This window comes from Miniopterus schreibersii, assembly GCF_964146895.1.
Source record: "Miniopterus schreibersii genome assembly, chromosome: 5".
Classification (NCBI taxonomy): Eukaryota; Metazoa; Chordata; class Mammalia; order Chiroptera; family Miniopteridae; genus Miniopterus; species Miniopterus schreibersii.
This window is the reverse complement of record NC_138106.1, coordinates 21347414-21367289: the sequence shown is the minus strand read 5'-3', so window position 1 is coordinate 21367289 and position 19876 is coordinate 21347414. Positions and strand designations below refer to the sequence as shown.

The window sequence follows — 19876 nt, the reverse complement described above, 5'->3', positions numbered from 1 at the left end:
GAGAGAAAGGAAAGGAATTAGATGTTCTTCCTAAGGGCTTGGAAGAGTGCTAGACATTTTAGACATATAATCATCATTATTATATATATTGTAGAATCATTAATTTGTAAGATAGGAAATAGCACCCCCATTTTACTGAAGAACTGGGGCTTGGGGAGAAAATTACCCGAGATCACACAAGGAAGAAGTGCCAGGCATTTGAAAAGGGGTCTGTCTGGGATCACACCTACACTTTCACCTATCAGGCTTCATCTCCCACGGGGAAAAAACACACTAAAACAGAGCATGGATTAGACAACATTCAGGAGTTCCACAGGCAGGTGGTATTGGAGCAGGGCTCCACACTCAGGCCAGGGCTCTACTGTCCCATGGGAGAGATGGCAAAGGCATTCTAGGATGCAAGTGCCATAGTTGCAATTGACATCATACCTGGCATCAATGATCTTCCCAAAGTCAGCTCCGAAGGTCCAGCACTGTCAACATGAAGCTAGAAACCAGGGCACCAAGCAGGGAGGGTGGAGAGCTAAGACTCAGATGGCACCACGGGAGTCCGGGGGCTCACTGGAAAGGTAACCTGGACCCCATGGACTCAGAGGCTGAAGCTGTCTAAATACTGTCTGTAGTGGCTCCAGATTGGTCAAAGAACTAAAGTTGAGCCTCTGGTGAGAAACTCCATGTGGGGAAGATGAGAGAGTAGGGCAAGGGTTATGAGAGAGGACTGCCAATGTTTTACTTCAGGGCCATGGCAAACACAACTTTCCTTTGCATTTGTTCATACTGACGACCTTCTTAGAAGGTCAAATCTCCACAAAGGAACAGAAGGAATCAGGATAATAATCTAAGCAAACTAAGGGAAAAAATAGTATTTTACCAGAATTAGATCAGAATTTTCTATCTCCAAACAGCAGCCTTGTGCTGGCAGAGCTGGGCTCCAGGAGCAGATTCTGGGAGAATGCTGGTGCCAGGCACGCCAACATTAGCAGCTGGCATCTCTCCCCTGCCCTACTGCCAGCATTCTCACCCTTCTGCAGGCTACTGCCACCACTTCTTTACCCAAGTCATCCAAGCAAACATAGGAAGCCAGTTCCAGATCATGTGAGGAGAGAGGGAAGGAAGTTGGCAGCAGGAACAGTGAGCAGAAGGACAGTGAGAGAACCAGGAAGGTAAAATGCCACCACTGGCAACCGTCCTCTCCTCTCCAGAAAGAAGGGGCTGCTCTACAAATACATGAGCAAAGGCAGCAGGATCTCAAAACTCAACCCCTGACTCACCAGGCTATGGCTGAAGAGAGAGATCCAGCTGGGAGCGCGAGGCTGACTTGATGATTAATCGGGCCCTTTCTCTGTGCTGTGCCAGAAGCCACTGTGTCAAGGCAGGTAATTACATCCCAGGTGTCCTCAGGTACCTGAAGGTGACAGCCAGGCTGTGCAGAGCTGCCAGAGAGGCAGCCAGTGGTCAAGAGGTGGGGCTGGAAGGTGAATCCAAGACTCCTGGCCAGGGCTCCTCAGGCAGTCACTAAGCTGATTCTATCTCGTTAATAAATTCCCACATCTGTCCAGAAGCCCAGCATTCTCCTCTTCTCCTCCCACGAGGAAGAGAATCCCTGTGTAGGGAGGTCAGAGCCAGGTCACCCCCTTCTAACCTCAGCCCAAAGGGGAAACGGAGTTGAATAAGCACAAAATTTTTAGAAAAGCTAAAATACTCCAGTAAGGGACCATTGCTAGATTCAATCTAGATAACTCAGCTTTCTCTGTGAGATAAACGGGCACTTTGACAAAGATCATTTGCTAAAGATACAAAAGATTAATGGGAAGTCATTTTTCAATCCAGAGAGAAAAGAAATCTCAAGAAGTTATCTAGTCAGACAGTAGTCAATCTTCTTCAAAAAGCTCTCCTAGAAAAGAGATCATACAGTTAAACCACTATCTAACAGTCTTTATAAACAAGAAATGATTTTTTAGACATAAAACTTCCTTAATTTTAAACCAAATCCCTACTATACTTCATTCTCAGTGGAAACAATAGTCACCATCCACACAAAAGTGCCCACACAGAAATTCTTTCACCTGTCGATCATTCTCCAAAATAAATGCAGTTCCAATTCATAAATGCTTCCTCAATCTTCAGTATTTCCCTTTTTCTTTTTTTATTTTGTTTCTTTCTTTATCTATTTATTATTTCTGAACCCTCTCCAAACTAATCATGAGCTCAGGACTGATCTATTTTTTATATATATATTTTTATTGACTTTTAGAGAAAGAGGGAGGGAAAGGAGAGAGAAACATCGATGTGAGAGCACATTGATCAGCTGCTCCCTGCACGTCCCCTTTGGTGGATGGAGCCCATAACCCAGGCATGTGCCCTGAGAGGAACTGAACAGGCAACCCTTTGATACGTGGGAAAACAGCCAACAAACAAGCCATACCAGCCAGGGCAGTACTGATCATTTAATCATTGAACAATGCAGCTGGTGATAGCTTTCCACCAAATTAAAATGGCTTTTATCACAAGTGTGTTTTCCACACGACACCAGTAAATGTTTTGGTTTTGTGTATCTTCCTACTACCAGCCCCAATAAAAAACAAGGAAGGATGCACATAACAGAGAAGCAGTTGGTGTTGGAAACTCAACAAATGCCTAAGCTATTTTACAGTGACTGAAAAATAATCCACTTAAATTTTAAACAAAAATGCAGCAAGGTGGAAAGTGCTGCATGGCTACACAACATAAACTATCAGAATGATTAAAAGCTATTAATGTACTGCAATGACATTGCTGATTAGCTACTGGCCACTATTATAGCTTGCAGAATTACTTGACTGCAGTAGGAGAAACTAATTTCTTGAAGATAGGTTCCTACTTATTTGTGCTATCAAAGTTAAATACAAATGTTCATCCCAGGTGAATTTCCCTAAAATCATCACCAAATGTTCTAATCCTGAACTAAAATCACGGCAAACTGCTTTTGTTTAGATCACCCTAGTCAAACACCTTAGACAATGGCTCTCAGCCTTGGTCACACATTGGAATCACCTGAGGAGCTTTACAAACCACCGATGCCTGGACCGCACCCTCACCGAGTTAAAAAAAGAAGGAAAAATGTAGGACAGACTCTACCCTCAAGGCCCTCAATCTGAGGGGGGGGGAAAGACATGGAACAACAGGCACCACACAGCGTACCAAGCGCTATGACAGAGGTGCAGAGAACAGTGAAGAGAGCCCAGTGAAGGAACATCTAACACAACCATGCAGGGGGAGGTGTCCGGGCCAGCTTCTCAAATACAATGATAGAGTCAGGTCTTAAAGGCTACAGCTTCTCAAATACAGTGATAGAGTCAGGTCTTAAAGGCTACGTAAGAGTCTGCCAGGAGGAGAAAGTGGGGAAAGGCATCTCACAAAGAGGGACTAGCATGTGCAAAGGCCCGGAAGCTGAAGAGCATGGTCCCTTCCCTGGATCTCTGCAAGCTGTTCTTTACAGATAAAACAGAGGGTGGATGTAAATACAAGAGGGAGATGAGGCTGGAGGGGTTTCCAGGGTGCCTAGAAGGCCCAGATTGGCAATGTAGTCTTGAGAGTAAGGCAACAGTTGGTGTGGGGGACTGCCCAACCCAGGAAGGGGGTTTTGGGGGATGGGGGGGCTATTTCTTCTTAGCTCCATCCAATGTGAGAATAAACCCTCAATATTTACTCATTTTCCAGATTTTCAAGGGATGCTGAGAATCCTTGTGTGAAATGTACAGGTTTTTAAAAACTGAGCAGGACAAATAAACAAATGGGCAGGCCAGATACTACCTATAGGCTGCAGTTATGCACGATAACCTTTTACTACATTATGAAAATTACTGAAGGATTAAAGGGGAGAGGGGGTAATGTTCAATTTAGATTCAAGTACATTTTTAAATTGTACTGCAGTGTTGCAGACAACAATCTGACAAATCCAACAGGACAAAGCTTTCCCCACAGTAATGCTAGTCAAGGCTGTTCTGAAATTAGGCCCCTACTTGCTCATTTCTCACATTCAATACTGGACCTTCTTACTTGTAACTATAAGAAGAAACAATAAATTAACAAATATTAGAAGCAGGTAAAGACCACACTTACTAGGCTTCAAGGTAATGTAAGTTACAGTCAGATTTGGATTACACATGCCTCTGGAGTACGGAGGTGGCAATCAAAAATCACAGATGATCTGTCAAGCTGGGATAGAGCCCTAGGCCCTGGGCACTGATCATCTGTAGGCTGGGAATACAGCCAGCTGCGAAGCAGGGCAGCCTCACAGGAGTGGGTGGAAAACCCAGATGCCAGGAGAAGGTCACCCGGTCCCCAGAGAGGACTTTGCTTCCTCCAGTTGGACCCCTCTTCAATCTCTTCCCCAAGGTCAATTTCCCAATGTAAGGGAGAAGGCAGACTCTTCACATGTGATGATGAGTTGTCAAATACTGTAAAAGCCAAAATTTGCAAAAGCAAATGTGAATTCTCTGCACCACTCTCTAAGATGTTAGTATCTGTTTAGTCACAAGAAAAAGTCCATGTATGGCAAACAGAGCACTTAGATTCTAAAAAAAAATCTATACAAGGCACTTGGCTTAAATGTGACAAAGGTATATTTTACAAACATAATGCTCTATAAACAAAATTAGAAAATGAGAGCATTTGGCCCTGGCCGGGTACCTCGGTTGGTTAGAGTACCATCTGATGCACCAATGTCTCGGGTTAAAACCCGGGTCAGGAATCAACCAATGAGTACATGAATGGGTAGGGCAGAGAGGTAGATCGATGTTTCTCTCTCTCTTCCTCTCTCTCTTTCTGCCTTTCTATCTCTAAAAATAAATAAATAATTTTTTAAAAAGAAAAGAAAGAAAATCAGAACCTTACAGATTTGATTAGGGAAAAATATATCCTAAATTTAAAAATGGGTAGTGGTAAGGAATGCATCATAGATACATGGCTACAACTGATTCTCAACTTGAATAAATGGACAGAAGCACTGTCCAAACAAAGACAGTTTATTTAGTAAAGAGCTAACTGCTAAATTTATTTCCTTCAGGTTTTAACAAAAGGAGAAAACACGCCTGTAGTCTCTGCATGTCATTTCTAATTTTAGATATGGAAATGGGGTTCTCTCAGGCATTCTGACTTTCAGAGGGGTCGCTGAACTATGAGATACTAGAATCTCTGAAAGCTTGAAATTATACAGTAACATTCATAATTCAGCAAAAACAATGGTCCTTTCTTTCAAAGAAAGAGGCTATTTAAAGTTAAATTGCATTTAACAATCTCTACGCTAAGAGTCTCTCAAATATTTTTTTAAAGATTAAATATTACACAGACTCAAAAAAATATCTCCAAAGGCAGAGAAGGGAAAATACCTTTGAATATGAAGGCTCGAAGCTTAATTTGAAAATTTATTCTCCATCTATCAATTATCATGCATAATCAAATAGCTAAATAAAGAAATAATAGCAGTAAAGTCATTAGAAGGGGTGGGGGTTTTTTTCAGCAAAAAAAGAGAGTCACCTTCATGAACCCATAAGGCAATCTATGATATATTAGATGGATCGATAACGTGAACACTTTTCATTAGGTCTTACCTAAACTTGGCACTATACTATTTAATTTTTCTTGATACAGAAATTAATATTTGTGTAAAAATTACCAGTGGTTTCTCTTAAATTTGTTACAATTCCTGATTTCTGAAGTTCTTCATCAAAGAGAATGTAATTTTGAGTAAACAAATCATCAGATGCTGGAACAGTAATGGTCCTGCCAAGAAGAGAGGCCCAGATAAATGACACCGCACAGGAAAAAGGCAAATGAACTGAGTATATGGCTGCCTATTGGAGGAAAAACAAACACACACACCTCTTTCTACTACTCCTGGGTTAGTTTTGAGTGGCACCCTAAATTTCCCTTATGAATATTTTACACTGAGTGTTGAGTTGTCCCCAGGGTCAGCTTAACTGCTGCAGCCAGACCAGCTGGCCAGCACTGTTTGTTCCATTTTCACCTGTTTGGGCTCAATGAAGAATCTAGGAATCTTGCAGTTAATCCATGAAGGGAATTTTGCCATTCTCTTTCTTAATAGAGTCTAAGTTCTAGCTCCAAACAGCCTGTACAATCACACCAGTAGTATGAGTAGCAAGTTTTTTTTAATTCATACTTTTTTTAAACCAAAACTTCGATTCTTTTAAAAATTAACTTTGAAAAGTGTATTGTCCCAGGAGGAATACTGCTTTCGCTGGGATAAAAGAGATTTAAAGTCAGGCCTCCTCGACTTTCCAAAGCCCATACCATACCACACTGTCTTCTAGTGTGACTTTATTAGGGACATTTAGAATTCACAGTATAAATATGTGCATGTTTGTATCCACATGCATGCTTCCTCAATGCATCTTCCCCACACTTGCTCCCCAGGAATGCTGTGAGAGCTGTATGAAAGCAGGGCTCAATAAATTCTAGTGCTCTTCCTAAGACCCTATTGCCTATCTTTTAAGACCCAGCTGCCTACCTTTTAAAACTGAAAGAATTACTACATAGAGTGGATTGCTCACTTGCATAGGATCAATCATGTGGCTCTCTAAACTTTGGTTCTGAACTCTGGCTTGTAGGTTTCTAGCCCCTTGCTTTGGTGTTACACCACTGCCTAGCCACGTGCTGACCACAGCCTTCTCTTATAGTCACATGACCAGGCACTGTCACAGAGCCCAGAGACCACCTGGGGTAGAGGTGAGAGGGGGAACCCACAGTAAGAGAGAGTAGGACAAAACCATGAAGGCAGAGTTGTGAGAAAAAAAACGACAGCTTTCAGAAACACTGTGGAACCAAAAAGACAAAGATTAGCCTTTCCAATATAAAGAATTAGTTTAGGAAGGAGGAGTTTTGTAGAGTTAATGCCTAGAACAAGACATCTAAATAGGGCATCCCAGGCAGGACTCAAGTAAGCCTTCTGTGAAGTTACGAGGAAAGCACTTCTTAAGCTGCCTGCTATCCCAGTGACCAAGGCAATGGACAGAAATAGCTTTGGCCCAAATTAGATAGTGGCAGAAAGTAAGGAGAAACTGGAAGTTGAGCTGGAAATGACTATATAAGTTCAAACTATGTGTGACACTGAGCCAACCAAGACTGAGCAATGTGAATCTATATAACATCTTAATCTGTAGGTAATATAAGTCCCCAAATTCCCATATACTATAGCAAGTTAAATTTTTTCAGGCTTCACCACTGTGGGAAAGGAAAGAATACTAAAAGAGAAATGCACTGGAGGCAGGGGACGCAGTTTGGAAAGGGGGAAAAAAATTGCGAAAGTCCCCTGAGTAAAGTCAATAGAGTACAAGTTACCTTGGCACACACAGCCAGGCACAGTCTGCTGAGGCTGTACTGTGCCAAGTTTCATCAGAGCAACACAAGAACCCCTTGGCACATAGGAAAAACACAGTTTGAATCAATTGCTGATGTACATAAAACTCAGAAAATATAGATGGTTCTGCTTTAAAAACTACTCAACTGGTAAATGACTATGGCCTGGCAGTCTTAAACTGGACAGTGTTCTCCATTCCAGGTTGCCGGAGATAAAATACTACCATTCCCCCAGCCCTGCAAGATTTAAAATCCATTTGCTTAACAAACTTTGCTTTGTTCCAAGTACAAAATGTCCTTCAAAGCAAAGGTTTTATGTTCAGAAAAGGCTGTGTAAACCTGCTGGATAAAAATCACCAACGTTTGGGATAATCTATGTAGGTACCCATAAATATTTTTGCTTTTTTTCTCATCGTTATTAAAAGGACCCCCCAAAAAGTAACTTATGCATATTAGTAAATATTTAGTAAATCTCATCATTCCCACATTTAAAAAGACTTATTTGTAGGTCCATGTTTTCTCAAATACTATAAATTGTGAAAGCTGACCTATAGCAAAGTATAACACTTTCTAAACAGGTTTTATACACAGTAATAAACAGAAATAAAAGCTGCATGCAGTCTTATTTTTAAACACACACAGAGCTTGTGAACTAGCTCATAAAGAAAAAAAAAATCTATCTTATCAAGGTTTGTTTTAAAAATTGATTGAACTCTTAATCATTGTTCCCTACCTGAAATAAAAATACAGAAAAATATGTGAAAGCCATAGAATTATAAGGATACCAGATACTTCTGCTCTTAGAGTACTTTATTAATTCAAAGGAGTCTGGATGCAGAATCAGAGGTAAAGTATGAAACAGGACAGAAATAAAACAGCATCTTAGGTGAGACTTTTAAAGACACACAGCAGATCACCTGGCCAGCAAGTGTAATTATCATCAGAACTGCTAAAATAAAAATGACCACAATTGGGATTGTTTAAGTACTGCATGCTATTCTTTCAGAGAAAACAAAGACTTTTTTTAAAAAACAATTCAGCAGATTTTTCCCTACAGTGAACAATTGGGTTTTGGCCAAAAAACACCTCTCGATATCATTTTAGGTTATTGAGAAAATCTACCTCAATATATCACGTATTTTCAACTTCTCCATTAAAAAAAAGAAAAAAGTACAGTCAGCTGAAGGTCACAAAAAATTGGTATAAGTAGAACATGGGTCTCTCCCTGTTTTCCCAGTCCACCACACAACAGTGACCTACAGGCAGGAATGTTAATGATACAATTAAAAGTTCTCTAAAATTAAAACTGCATAAAGGAAAAAAGCCTCAGAAGAAATCATATTCTAATATAAAACAGTAAAGGCTAAAAATGGTCACCTCTAAATTGAATAATATTTTGAGGCAATAACAATGAGATGATTTAAATATTTTAACTATTTTTTTAAATCAGTTTTTTCTTAACTCAGTGAAAATGTAGCATGAATAAAAGATATTCATTTATTCGTGCATTCAACAAATGTTTATTGAGTACCAAACAAAGGCCAAGTATTGTCCTAGGCACTGAGCATACAGCAGTTCATGAAGAGTCCCTGTCCTTATGAGGCTTATATTCTAGTGGGGGAAGACAGACAATAGCAGAAACAAAAATATACCAACAGGTGCTCAGTACCATGGAGAAAAATAAGTAGGGGAAGGGAGATAAGAAGTACCAGGAATAGAGGGCAAGTCCCATTGTATGCACAAAGGTCAGAGAAGGCTTTTCTGATGGAACAGGAGGCTGGCCCGTGGTGCTACATGGCACTGCCACGTTACACATCACAGTCAAAACTGGGATCTGAAGGTCACTTTGCTAACCTTAGAGCAGGGTTCCAACACTGTCCCTATTGAGAAATCTTGGTCTAAAGTAAATTAGAAAAGGGGGTATCTGTTGCTAAAAAATAAACAAAATAAAATAAAGTTAGGCCTTTTTCATGAAGATGGTGCTGAAAGTGAAGAAGGAAGCCCCTGCCCCTCCCAAGGCGAAACCCAAAGCAAACCCTTTGAAGGTAAAGAAAGCAGTGCTGATGCCCAGCCGGCATGGTTCAGCAGTTGAGCATCGACCTAGGATCGAGATCTCGGTTCAGTTCCCGGTCAGGGCACATGCCCAGGTTGAGGCTCGATCCCCAGTCAGGGGCTTACAGGAGGCAGCCGATCAATGACGCTCTCATCATTGATGTTTCTCTCTCTCTCTCCCTCTCCCTTCCTCTCTCTGAAATCAATAAAGACATTTTTTTTAAAAAAAGAAAAAAGAAAAAGAAAGCAGTACTGAAAGGTGTCCACAACCACACAAAAAAGATCCACACATTACCCACCTTCCAACAGCCAAAGGCAGCCTAAATATCCCTGGAACAGCGCCCCCAGGAGAAACCAGCTTGACTACTATGCCATCAAGTTCCCCCTGAATACAAAGTCAGTCATGAAGAAGATAGAAGACAACAATATACCTGTGTTCGTTTCGGATGTCAAGGCCAACAAGCACCAAATCAAACAGGCTATGAAGAAGCTCTATGACACTGATGTGGCCAAGGTCACATGCTGCTCAGGCCTGATGGAGAGAAGGCATATGTTCGACTGGCTCCCAACTATGATGCTTTGGATGTTGCCAACAAAATTGGGATCATCTAAACTGAGTCCAGCTGGCTAATTCTAAATATAAAAATATTACAATGTAAGAAAAAAAGTTGGGCCCAGCTGCTGGAGTGACTCAGTTGGTTGAGCATCATCCTGTGCACTGAAAGGTTGCCTGTTCGATTTCCAGTCAGGGCACGTACCTAGGTTGCAGGTTTGATACCCCTCCCCCTCCCCCTTCCCTCTCCCTTCCTCTCTCTAAGCATATCCTCGAGTGAAGCCTTAAAAAAAAATTTTTTTTTAATGTTGGAAAAAATACTTATTGATGGGTCAAGATTTTGAAGAAGAAAAAGTATGGCAATACATTACACATTCTGCTATCTAGGTGGTACTTCTCCCGTTCTCCAGACCTCACTCTGAGTCTCTTCATTCATTAGTCCTGATTTGTATCCTTTATATAAAACTGTAATCATAAGTATAGCACTTTGTTTAGTTCTGAGTCATTCCAGCAAATCACTGAACCTAAGGGGGTACTGCAAACCCATGAATTTGTACTTACTTGGTCAGAAACACAGACAGTCTGGGAACCCCAAAGCTTGTGCGGCAGGTGTCTGAAATGAGAAGAGCCTTGTAGAGGGCTGTGACCTGAACCTGTGAGGTCTACACTAACTTCAGGTAGTATCAGAATTTCCTTGCAAGTAGAGACTTTAGTTAATAGCAACGTATCACTACGTTGGTAATTTCAACAAATGTACCACACTAATGTAAGATGTTAATAATATGAGAAACTGGGTATGGAGTATGTGGGCACTCTCTGTGCTATTTTTGCCACTTTTCTGCAAACCTAAAACTATTCCAAAAACTTTATTTTTAAAAATAGACTTTTGTCTTAATCCTAAGCTACTATCAAATATGAGTGATATTCAGTACAAATTTGTTACCTAAGTGGTCATAACTTTTCACAATATCCCAAGAAGAATTATCATAAACTAAATGGCACTAAGAAAAATAATTAAAAGTTAATTATGTGAGCATATTACTTTAATCACCTCCAATTAGCTGACACAAAAATTAGTTATGTGTATTAGGCCTCACTTTGATTTTTAATCCACCTACTTCACTATATTAAGATAAGGCTCTCATTCTCATTCTCCCCAAAGGATAATATTATGTACATTATCCGGTGCATGCTGAGACCTGACTATTACCATAATCGTTCAGCCATGAAAATTAACACGCACCCATAGATCTTAGGCCTATGAGAAACTCCAAACTCCCCTCACACCAAACCCCAGATGCCAGCCGGTGAGGTCCCTCAAGCTCTGGCCCTTGTCTGAAAAGCTCCTTCGTCTTCTTCCTGAAACATAAGAGGTGCACTGCCACCTCTGCACTAGCTGGTCCCTCTGCCTGGAACGTTATTCCTCCAGGTCTTCACACAGCTGGCTCCTTCTCTTGAGCCAGGTATCAGTAAAATATCACTTTATCCAAGATGCCTTTCCTGTCCATCCAATCCAAAGCAGCACCTCCAACACTACTTCTATTGCTCCTTGTTTAAATTTTTTATCACATTGCTAATCACCACATTTTCTAGTTTATTTGTGTGGGGTTTTTTTTATCTCTTTCTACCTATGAAAATTTTATAAGAACTAGGACCTTGCCTGTCTTGATCACTCCTCTACTGCCAGCCCCTAGAACAGTGCCTGACAGAGAATAGGTACTCAATGAATGGTTTTTGAATACATGAATAAATGAAATGAAACTAGAGTTTTTAAAAAAGCATTCAATAAGACTAAATGATAAGCTATTAAGTGATGGAGGAATGAATTTATTAAGAAATGTATTAAATGCTAATTATGCTCCAGTTTCTTCAGAACTGTTATTTTATTAAATCTTTACAAAACTCTGCAAAGTACACATTATTATTCCTATTTCCTGTTTACAGATGAAGGCTGGGAGAAGTCTAATAAGCAGCTCAGAGGCAGGAGTGACATGACTTCACATCTGATTGACACTAAGCCTGTGCTCTTTCCACTCCTTCAGTGTGTAAACCCAAATCTTCATATTATTGCCCTCTTTAAATAACAGTCTCATGAAAACTGGGAGTCTAGCAGAATGCTGATTTCAGTGGCTGTCATTAGGACCCGAGCCTGATAAAACTAGTGAATGAAACCAGAAAACAGAGTAGCACTAACCAAGCTGGACACACGGAATAAAAATACTGTAAAGTAGTGAGAGGTTTACAAGTCAAAGACCTTCTGAAGCTCTCTCTATTGGCTGAACGACAGTTCCAACCCAGCTGAAAGATGATGTAAAGAAACCTCCTAGAGCCTAGAATTCTCTACAAACAGTGCACAACCTAAAAATAACTCTACCAGATCAACTTAACCCTAACACAATGCTTAGCCATTTCCTTCCTGAGTCAAACATACACACTTTGACTAACACGAATGAGAAAATATGAAAGTTGTTACATGTATAAATCGAAATGCCAACTGGTAAGTGACCCAGGCATGGCTGGGCTCTCCACAGCAGGCTCTGGATTCCTTAGTGATTGCCCTGCAGCTTGACTTTGTTGTTCTGTCCCATCTCCAAAAAGATCCAACTGCATGGAGCATTCACAAGTACAGTAACTCTCAGCAAGATTTCATGACAGTGATACATCTTACCCTCAGAGTATCTGCACCCTATCACAGGCTCCCACTCATGCACCTCTGCTTCCCAAAGTCTATGTTCCAACACATGACCCTCTTCACCAGGCAAACCACGACCACCCCTCCCCGCAGCCCCGGTCCACTGCTTCTCTGTCAGGTCAGCTTGCCTTCCCTAGCTAACTTCATCTTGTTATACATTTCCATACAAAATAATATATTTACATATATTGGCAAAGAACTATGCTACATATTCACCCTGAAAAATTCTTTTACACATTATAATTAGAGAAGCATGCCTAATTTCTGAGGTCTACAGAGGAATGAGAATATCAGTAAAACCTTAAATGCTAAAAAGGATAATCTGAACTTTCACGAAAAAATTACTGTCAAATATACAAACATCATGTTGTTAATGAGTGTTAGACTTCATCAAAATAGGTTATTAGCAGTTCATGTAACTAAGAAATATATCAAAGCCCTACCTTACAAAGCACCAGGCTCAGATAGTTACACAGATGAGTTCTACCAAATCTTCAAAGGAATGGATAATGTCAATGAGATTTAACTGTGGAAAGGTTTAAAATTCTTTGTAAAATACCAGGATAACATGGATAGAAATACCTTTTTAAAAAGATAAAGACCCATAGGGCCATCTGACTTATGGGTATCATAAGTCATATATATTCATATAAATATCCATGTAGAAATACTGATGAAAATATTAGTAAACAGAATCCATCAATACTTTAAAAGAATTCTACATGCATGATTATATGAGGTTCACAGTAGTAAGACAAAGATGGTTCAATATTAGATCTACCAGTGTAGTTTACCTCATTAGTAGGTCAAAGGCAGGAAAAAAATAATTTATAAATTTGAAAACAGGTTTGATAAAATTCAACATAAATTCCTAATTTTAAAAACTCAAAGTAAAACAAAAAGTATATATTTTTCCTTCACATGATTATATGATGTATATGTATATGTATGTGTATGTGTATGTAGATGTATATAAATATATCTGAAATCCAAAACCTGTATCATGAATAATGGTGAAATTCTAGAAACAATCCCACTAAACTCAGGAACAAAACATAGATGCACATTATCACCACTATTAATTAATGTTATTCTAGATGTATAAGTCAATGGAATTAGAAGAGAGAGAAAAATAAACAGGATACAAATAGCAAAGGAAGAAGCAAAACTGTCAGTATTTACAGCTAATATGTAACAAGAAGACATATGAGAATCACCTGGAAAAAGTAGTAAAACAGTACAAGAATTCATTATAGTGGCTTTCTTTTAAAAAAACAAACAAACAAAAAAACAAACAGAAAACATTATGCCACAAAAGATCTCATGTATAAGAGCAATAACTTAAAAAAATCCCAAGAATAAGTTTAATAACAAATGTAAATAATCTATATGAAGAACTTTAACATTCTAAAAGAGCCATAACAGAAGTCTTATATAAATTAAAGAAGTATACTGTATTGTAAAATTACTGATTTATCTCAATTAAATTATAAAGCAATGCTATCTCAATAAGAATACCAATAGAATTTTTGTCATTGTTGTCTGCAACCAAATAAGCTGATTCTAAAAGTAAGATAGTAAAATAAAATATGCTAACATAGCCAAAATCTTTTTAAAAACATTTTAAAATATTATGAAGCTTTAGTAATTAAAATAGGTTGTACTGGGTGCATAAAAAGCAATGAAATAGAAAAAAAATCCAGGAATAGACCCAATAGATATAAGAATTGAGTATATAATAAAACTGCACCTCAACAGGTAGAGAAAAGAAGGATTATTAGTAGGCTAGAAAAACAAAACTAAATTTCTGTCTACCTCACTTCTCATAACATTATAATTCCTGATTGATCAAAGGTAAAAAATAATAAATTTGCAAAAATACTAAAAGAAAACAATAACCTTTATTACCTCTAAATGTGAAACAGCTTCTTAAGTGAAACACAAAATCCCAAAATTATAAAACAAGAGTTAAGTTTGATAGCATAAGAATTTTTTAATCTGCAAAGAAAAAAATGCCATAAGTCATAACACAAACAACAAACTGCAAAATATATTGGCAGTACATATGACAAAGGGCAAATTTTTTTACAGAGTGAGAAGAGAACTCTTAAACTTGATCAGAAAAAGACCAATAATGCAATGGGAAAATGGCCAAGGACATGAACCAGAAGTTCACAAAATATAAATACTAACAAGTGGCTTTTAATCCAAAACAAAGATGTTCAACTTTAGTTCTAGTTAAAGAAATAAAAATTAAAATGAGATACCATTTTCACCTACCCAACAGGCAAAGGTCAAAAAGTTTAAAAATACAAGTAGTGTTCTGATAAAAATGTGAGAATTTAGGAACTCTCACCTAGCACTAATGAAAGTATAAATTGGTCAACCACCATGAAGCTCCTTTTGAAACCATCTATCAAAATCAGAACTATAGTCTCTTTGACCCAGCAATTCCACTTCTCAGAATTTATCCTAAATATATACACATAGTAAAGACATATTTTAAAAAGTCAGTGTAGCATTGTCTATTAGAGCAAAAACCTGGGTAAAACTTAAACATCCACTGGAAAGGAATGGTTAAATAACAAATGGTTCACCCAGACTGTGGAATACTGAACAGCCAGTAGAAAAGAATGCAGTAGATCTGAAAACGTACACGGAGCAGATGCGTTTACATAATATACTCCTATTTGTAAAAAAAGGAACTGGCATGACATAGATATGTTTGTACATGCTTAAAATATTACTCAAAAGATGCAACAGGAAACTGATCAGGATAGTTGCTTCTGGAAAGAGAGTTTAAAGATCTGGAGTAGAAGGGAATTTATTTTTATTGAACTATTTTTACACTGTTTCAATTTTTTAGCTTGGATATTTTTAAGTTATAAAAAGAATAATGTGTCTTTCATTTTACTTTCAGACTTATGGTACCACAAATCATCAATATTTCTTTTTAAGTATATAATCCTTTTCTTTCTAAGTAAATAAACATTTACTATTTATGTAGAACACTCAAAATGTTCCAGGAAGTAAACTTTTTAAATCCTTTTTTTTTTTTTTTTAATTTGGATATATAGACCCTTAAGCACAATTCTACTGATTTAACTACTGGTTTTAAATACCTAGCACACTGGTTCACGGAGAGGGAGCAGACACTTTATAAGTGCTTGTTGGGTGAGAGATGAAAAAGATGAACTGGATGAAACAAAACATCACCCACTACTAGTCTTCAAATAGGGGAAACAACTTCCAGGTTTTGTCTAAGGCTTAGAAAGTTTCCAGTCACCCTCAGAACCACCACAGAGCCAGACAGCCTGGTCAGAGTGGTTTCTTGAAAAAGTACTCTTTCCCAAACAATCATGACTTTTGTCTTTCCATTCCTAGTTTGTTGATCAGCACACCTTTTCTTCAACCTCCCAATTCTTCCTTAGGGAAGGTTTATCTGGACAAATAAAAGAAGCACTCTGCATTCAACTAACCCAGCTCACCACTGATTTATCCAAAATTCAGTGCTTCCTACACAATAGGAGCATAATAAGGATTTGTTGAGATACATTGATGTTTGACAGGGTGATTATACACGAAAATGAATTTGCCTTTGGGTAGGAGAGCATGCGGGGGGGGGGGGGAACAAAAACAATTTTTTTAAATACTATTTAAAATACTACTTAATAAGCATTAAGTCCAACCTTTTGTGGACTGTTGAACACACAAGGTAAGCTTCAGAGTCAACAAATTCTTCTCTGTTTTACTGAGAAAACAGAGTATTTGTAACCTCACCTCATTTTACACTGTGGCATTTTTCCGTTTTCTCTTTCAACAGTGAGGGCTATCTAATATCCATTAAAGTTCCAGAATTTCTGCAAAATACTCTTATTCCTGATTAACTATTCATGTAGTAAAAGATGGTTTGCTTGGCTTTTTACAACTTTTTCCAGTCCATTATCAATATTGTCATATTCTAATAATCACATAACTTCAGTAAATGCAGCTATATGAATGAAATGGTATGGCAGATAAGAACAGTATTTAAAAATACAGTGAAGATATAGACATATATATTAAGTATCCTAAAATGAATTTACTACCAGTTACCCTAGTAGAATGAAAACATTATTGCACAAAGATGTTAAATTCATTATTAGGTAGTTGCTCAGGCATTAGCTGATTCCAATTTGTTTATTCTAAGTAGTAGTTCACATTTTATTATAGTCTTCCTAGATACTTCTGACCTAAAATAAATTTAGGATTCTGTTCCAAATCCCTTTTTTGGTACTTCAAAAACCTATTGCTAGAGCCATCTCTTCTACCTGCAAGGTCTTTCTTTGGCAATACCTGATTCTTAAGAACACAGTTCTGAAGTCAATCATCTCTATATAATTACAAAAAGCCTCTGGGAAACGCCAGGAGACAAAGCAGAACTCTAGGATTCAAGAGTAAAAAAGAAGAGACATTTAATACCCAGAGAAGGGGAGCTTTTTCTAGTGAATCCACTCAACCGCAGAATTTTGATACCTCCAGTATTTAATTTCTATACATAGTACATAATAAATGCATTCTCTTCCTGAAAATCACTAGAAAGTGTGCATCTACAACTGCATCACCATGATTAAATATCTGTGCCTGAAAAGATGCAGATGAGAATTTGGAAGTCATTTGGTCCTGAAGCCTTTGGATAAAAGCTGCTCTGAGGGAGGAGGCCTCTTTAAGAGCACAGTACTGGACTCGTGTGGACGTCTTTGATGATAAACAGACCCACCTTTGGAAGTATGTACATTTCCACAGTTGCTCAGAAATTCCACTGGACCATGAACAGGCCAGAGTAATTTTTAAGAAAGATTACGAGGAGGTTTTTTGGGTTTTGTTTTTTAAACAATCACCACTTGGAAAGAAAAAAAATTTAAACCTTCCAGAAACTTTAAAAAGTGTTAAATTATGGAATAATGCAATTCACTAAATGAGCACTTCCATCATATATTAAAAATTAAATACAAATTAAGCAGGTTATATGTTAAGTATCTTAACATATAAATTCTATAAAGTGAGAGGTAGGATAACAACTTTTTTTATTTAACTTTTCTAATTCTTAATAACTCTTCTACATTTAATTTTTTTTCAACTAGCATGTACTATTTTTGAAATAATAAAAATACAGATTCAAAAAAAATATTTTAATCTAAATAAGGTTTTTAAAGTAGGGCAATCATATTCATTTAGAAACAATTCCACTCCTTCAGAAATCAGCTAAGTGTAATTACAAATATTTTTTATGCATTTTTTTCAAAACCTAACCTTTCCACAATCAAGACTTGATTTCTCAATCAATTAAACTTTTAAAACGCAGGCCACTTTGGCAGACAATCAGAAAGCCTCACCACGCTCACTTAACTTTGTGGGAACTATGCTGTTGTTCACATACACTGAAATTTCCATAAGTGATTGTGACTAATGTCCTATAACAGCTTCGGTCAACATGGTGTTGGTGGTAGTGCTGAAGAAGGCACCCCCAAATCAACTTCAGAACAGATACTAGATGGGTAGATGGGGCAAAGCTCCATGTGAAAGGTCACAGGACCGTCATGACTGGACCCTTTAAAGAGGTAAATGTTACATTATGTGAATTCAATCTCAAATTTAAAAAATAAATAAGTTGAATCTCAAGAAATAAAACACTGGCCAAAAATGAGTAATGGCATTCTGAAATGCATGCACAATATTTTAGCAAAGCCATTAGGTGGGCCCAGGAACTTGGACGAGACGCACGAGGCAAGGCTAATTTCCTGGTGGTTTCAGGGTTAATGTGTTCTATACTTGGTGATTTCAAAGAGAAGAGACATAAAGAGCCTCAAACTCAACCTCCAATTTTTTATTCTTCTCCAGAGAAGTTGCTTTCTGTAAAAATTACCATTCGTTTTCTAACTATGTCCGGACAAAAGCAGGGTAAACACTGTAGTCCATTACTCCCAGAAGTGGCCAGTCCTTTGGCCTAAACACCTCATTGGATATGGTAGGAGACAAGGGCCTACAAGTACACGGAGCACTGGGCAGCCTGCCTCCACCACAGGATTTCTTTCATGTGCCCTGAACTCTTCTGAATGTGGAATGCTTTTAGACAACATCTAAAGGGTCTGTGCAGCTAAGCCATTTTCCTTTCTTTTAATACAATGGACAACTTTCTGGTATCAATGGACTTCTGCGTATGAACAAATAAAAGCAAAGAACACATCACCTATTTGAAGAGGAAGATCTGTGAGATCACTCAGCCTATCCAGGTCCAAATGTAAAAACCTGCAGGACTGAAATCCCTTTCCAGATATGCTTTTAAAGCAAAAGAAAATAAAAGCACATAATAAGGCCACAGCTAAGGCTATAACTGTCAGCCATAGCTATTAAAAGTTTACAGAAAGCCACGAACAGCTGTGAATGTCACTAAAGGGAAAAACATTTTCCTTTCTAAAAGCAAAGGATCCAGGCAGGAGGGAACAGGAGTGGGGCTTCCAGAACACTGGCAACACTGTCGCTTGAGATAGATGTTGGCTGCCTGAGTGCGTCCTGTTGGTAAAAATTCATCGAGCTATAGAATTATGGCATGCGCTTTTTTAAGTGTGTATATGTCCATAAAAAAGTAAAAAATAAAATAAATAAAAGAGAAACAGAGTTGCTAAATTATTATTGAGGACTTGGTTAGTTACTTAAGTAATCTAAGACATAAAGTTTAAGAGTAACAATGATGATGATGATGATGACCCAGCTAACTCTTTTTTTTTTTATTCTCCTCCAAGGATATTTTTTCCATTGCTTTTCAGAGAGAGTGGAAGGGAGAGGGGAAGGAAGAGGGGAAGGGGGAGGGGAGGGGGAGGGGAGGGGGAGGGGGAGAGGGGGAGGGGGAGAGGGGGAGAGGGGGAGAGGGGGAGAGGGGAAGGGGAGGGAGATCAATGTGAGAGAGACACATCAATTGGTTGCCTCCCACACATGCCCCAACTGGGGCCAGGGATCGAGCCTGTAACCAAGGTACATGCCCTTGGCTGAAATCAAAGCCGGGACCCTTCAGTCTGCCAGCCGACACTCTAACCACTGAGCCAAACCGGCGAGTACCACACCTAACTCTTAATAGACCATTACAATGCCAGGCAATGAGCTAAACCCTGTACATGCACTTTATCCTACAATGAGATAGTATGTTCTTGCATTTCAAGAAAGGGCCAGACCATGTGTGCCCTATA

At 38.5% G+C, this 19876-nt stretch overlaps 1 protein-coding gene and 1 pseudogene across 2 annotated transcripts in view; one reads left to right on the top strand and one right to left on the bottom strand.

Annotated features, from left to right (window-relative positions):
- Positions 1–19876, bottom strand: part of PPM1L (protein phosphatase, Mg2+/Mn2+ dependent 1L) — a 204097-nt gene that overhangs the window by 164575 nt on the left and 19646 nt on the right. The gene's annotated exons all lie outside the window — the stretch shown is intronic.
- LOC308558033 (large ribosomal subunit protein uL23-like) lies at positions 9327–10020 on the top strand (annotated as a pseudogene). The gene is made up of 2 exons: positions 9327–9401; positions 9646–10020. The product of its transcript is annotated as a large ribosomal subunit protein uL23-like (transcript).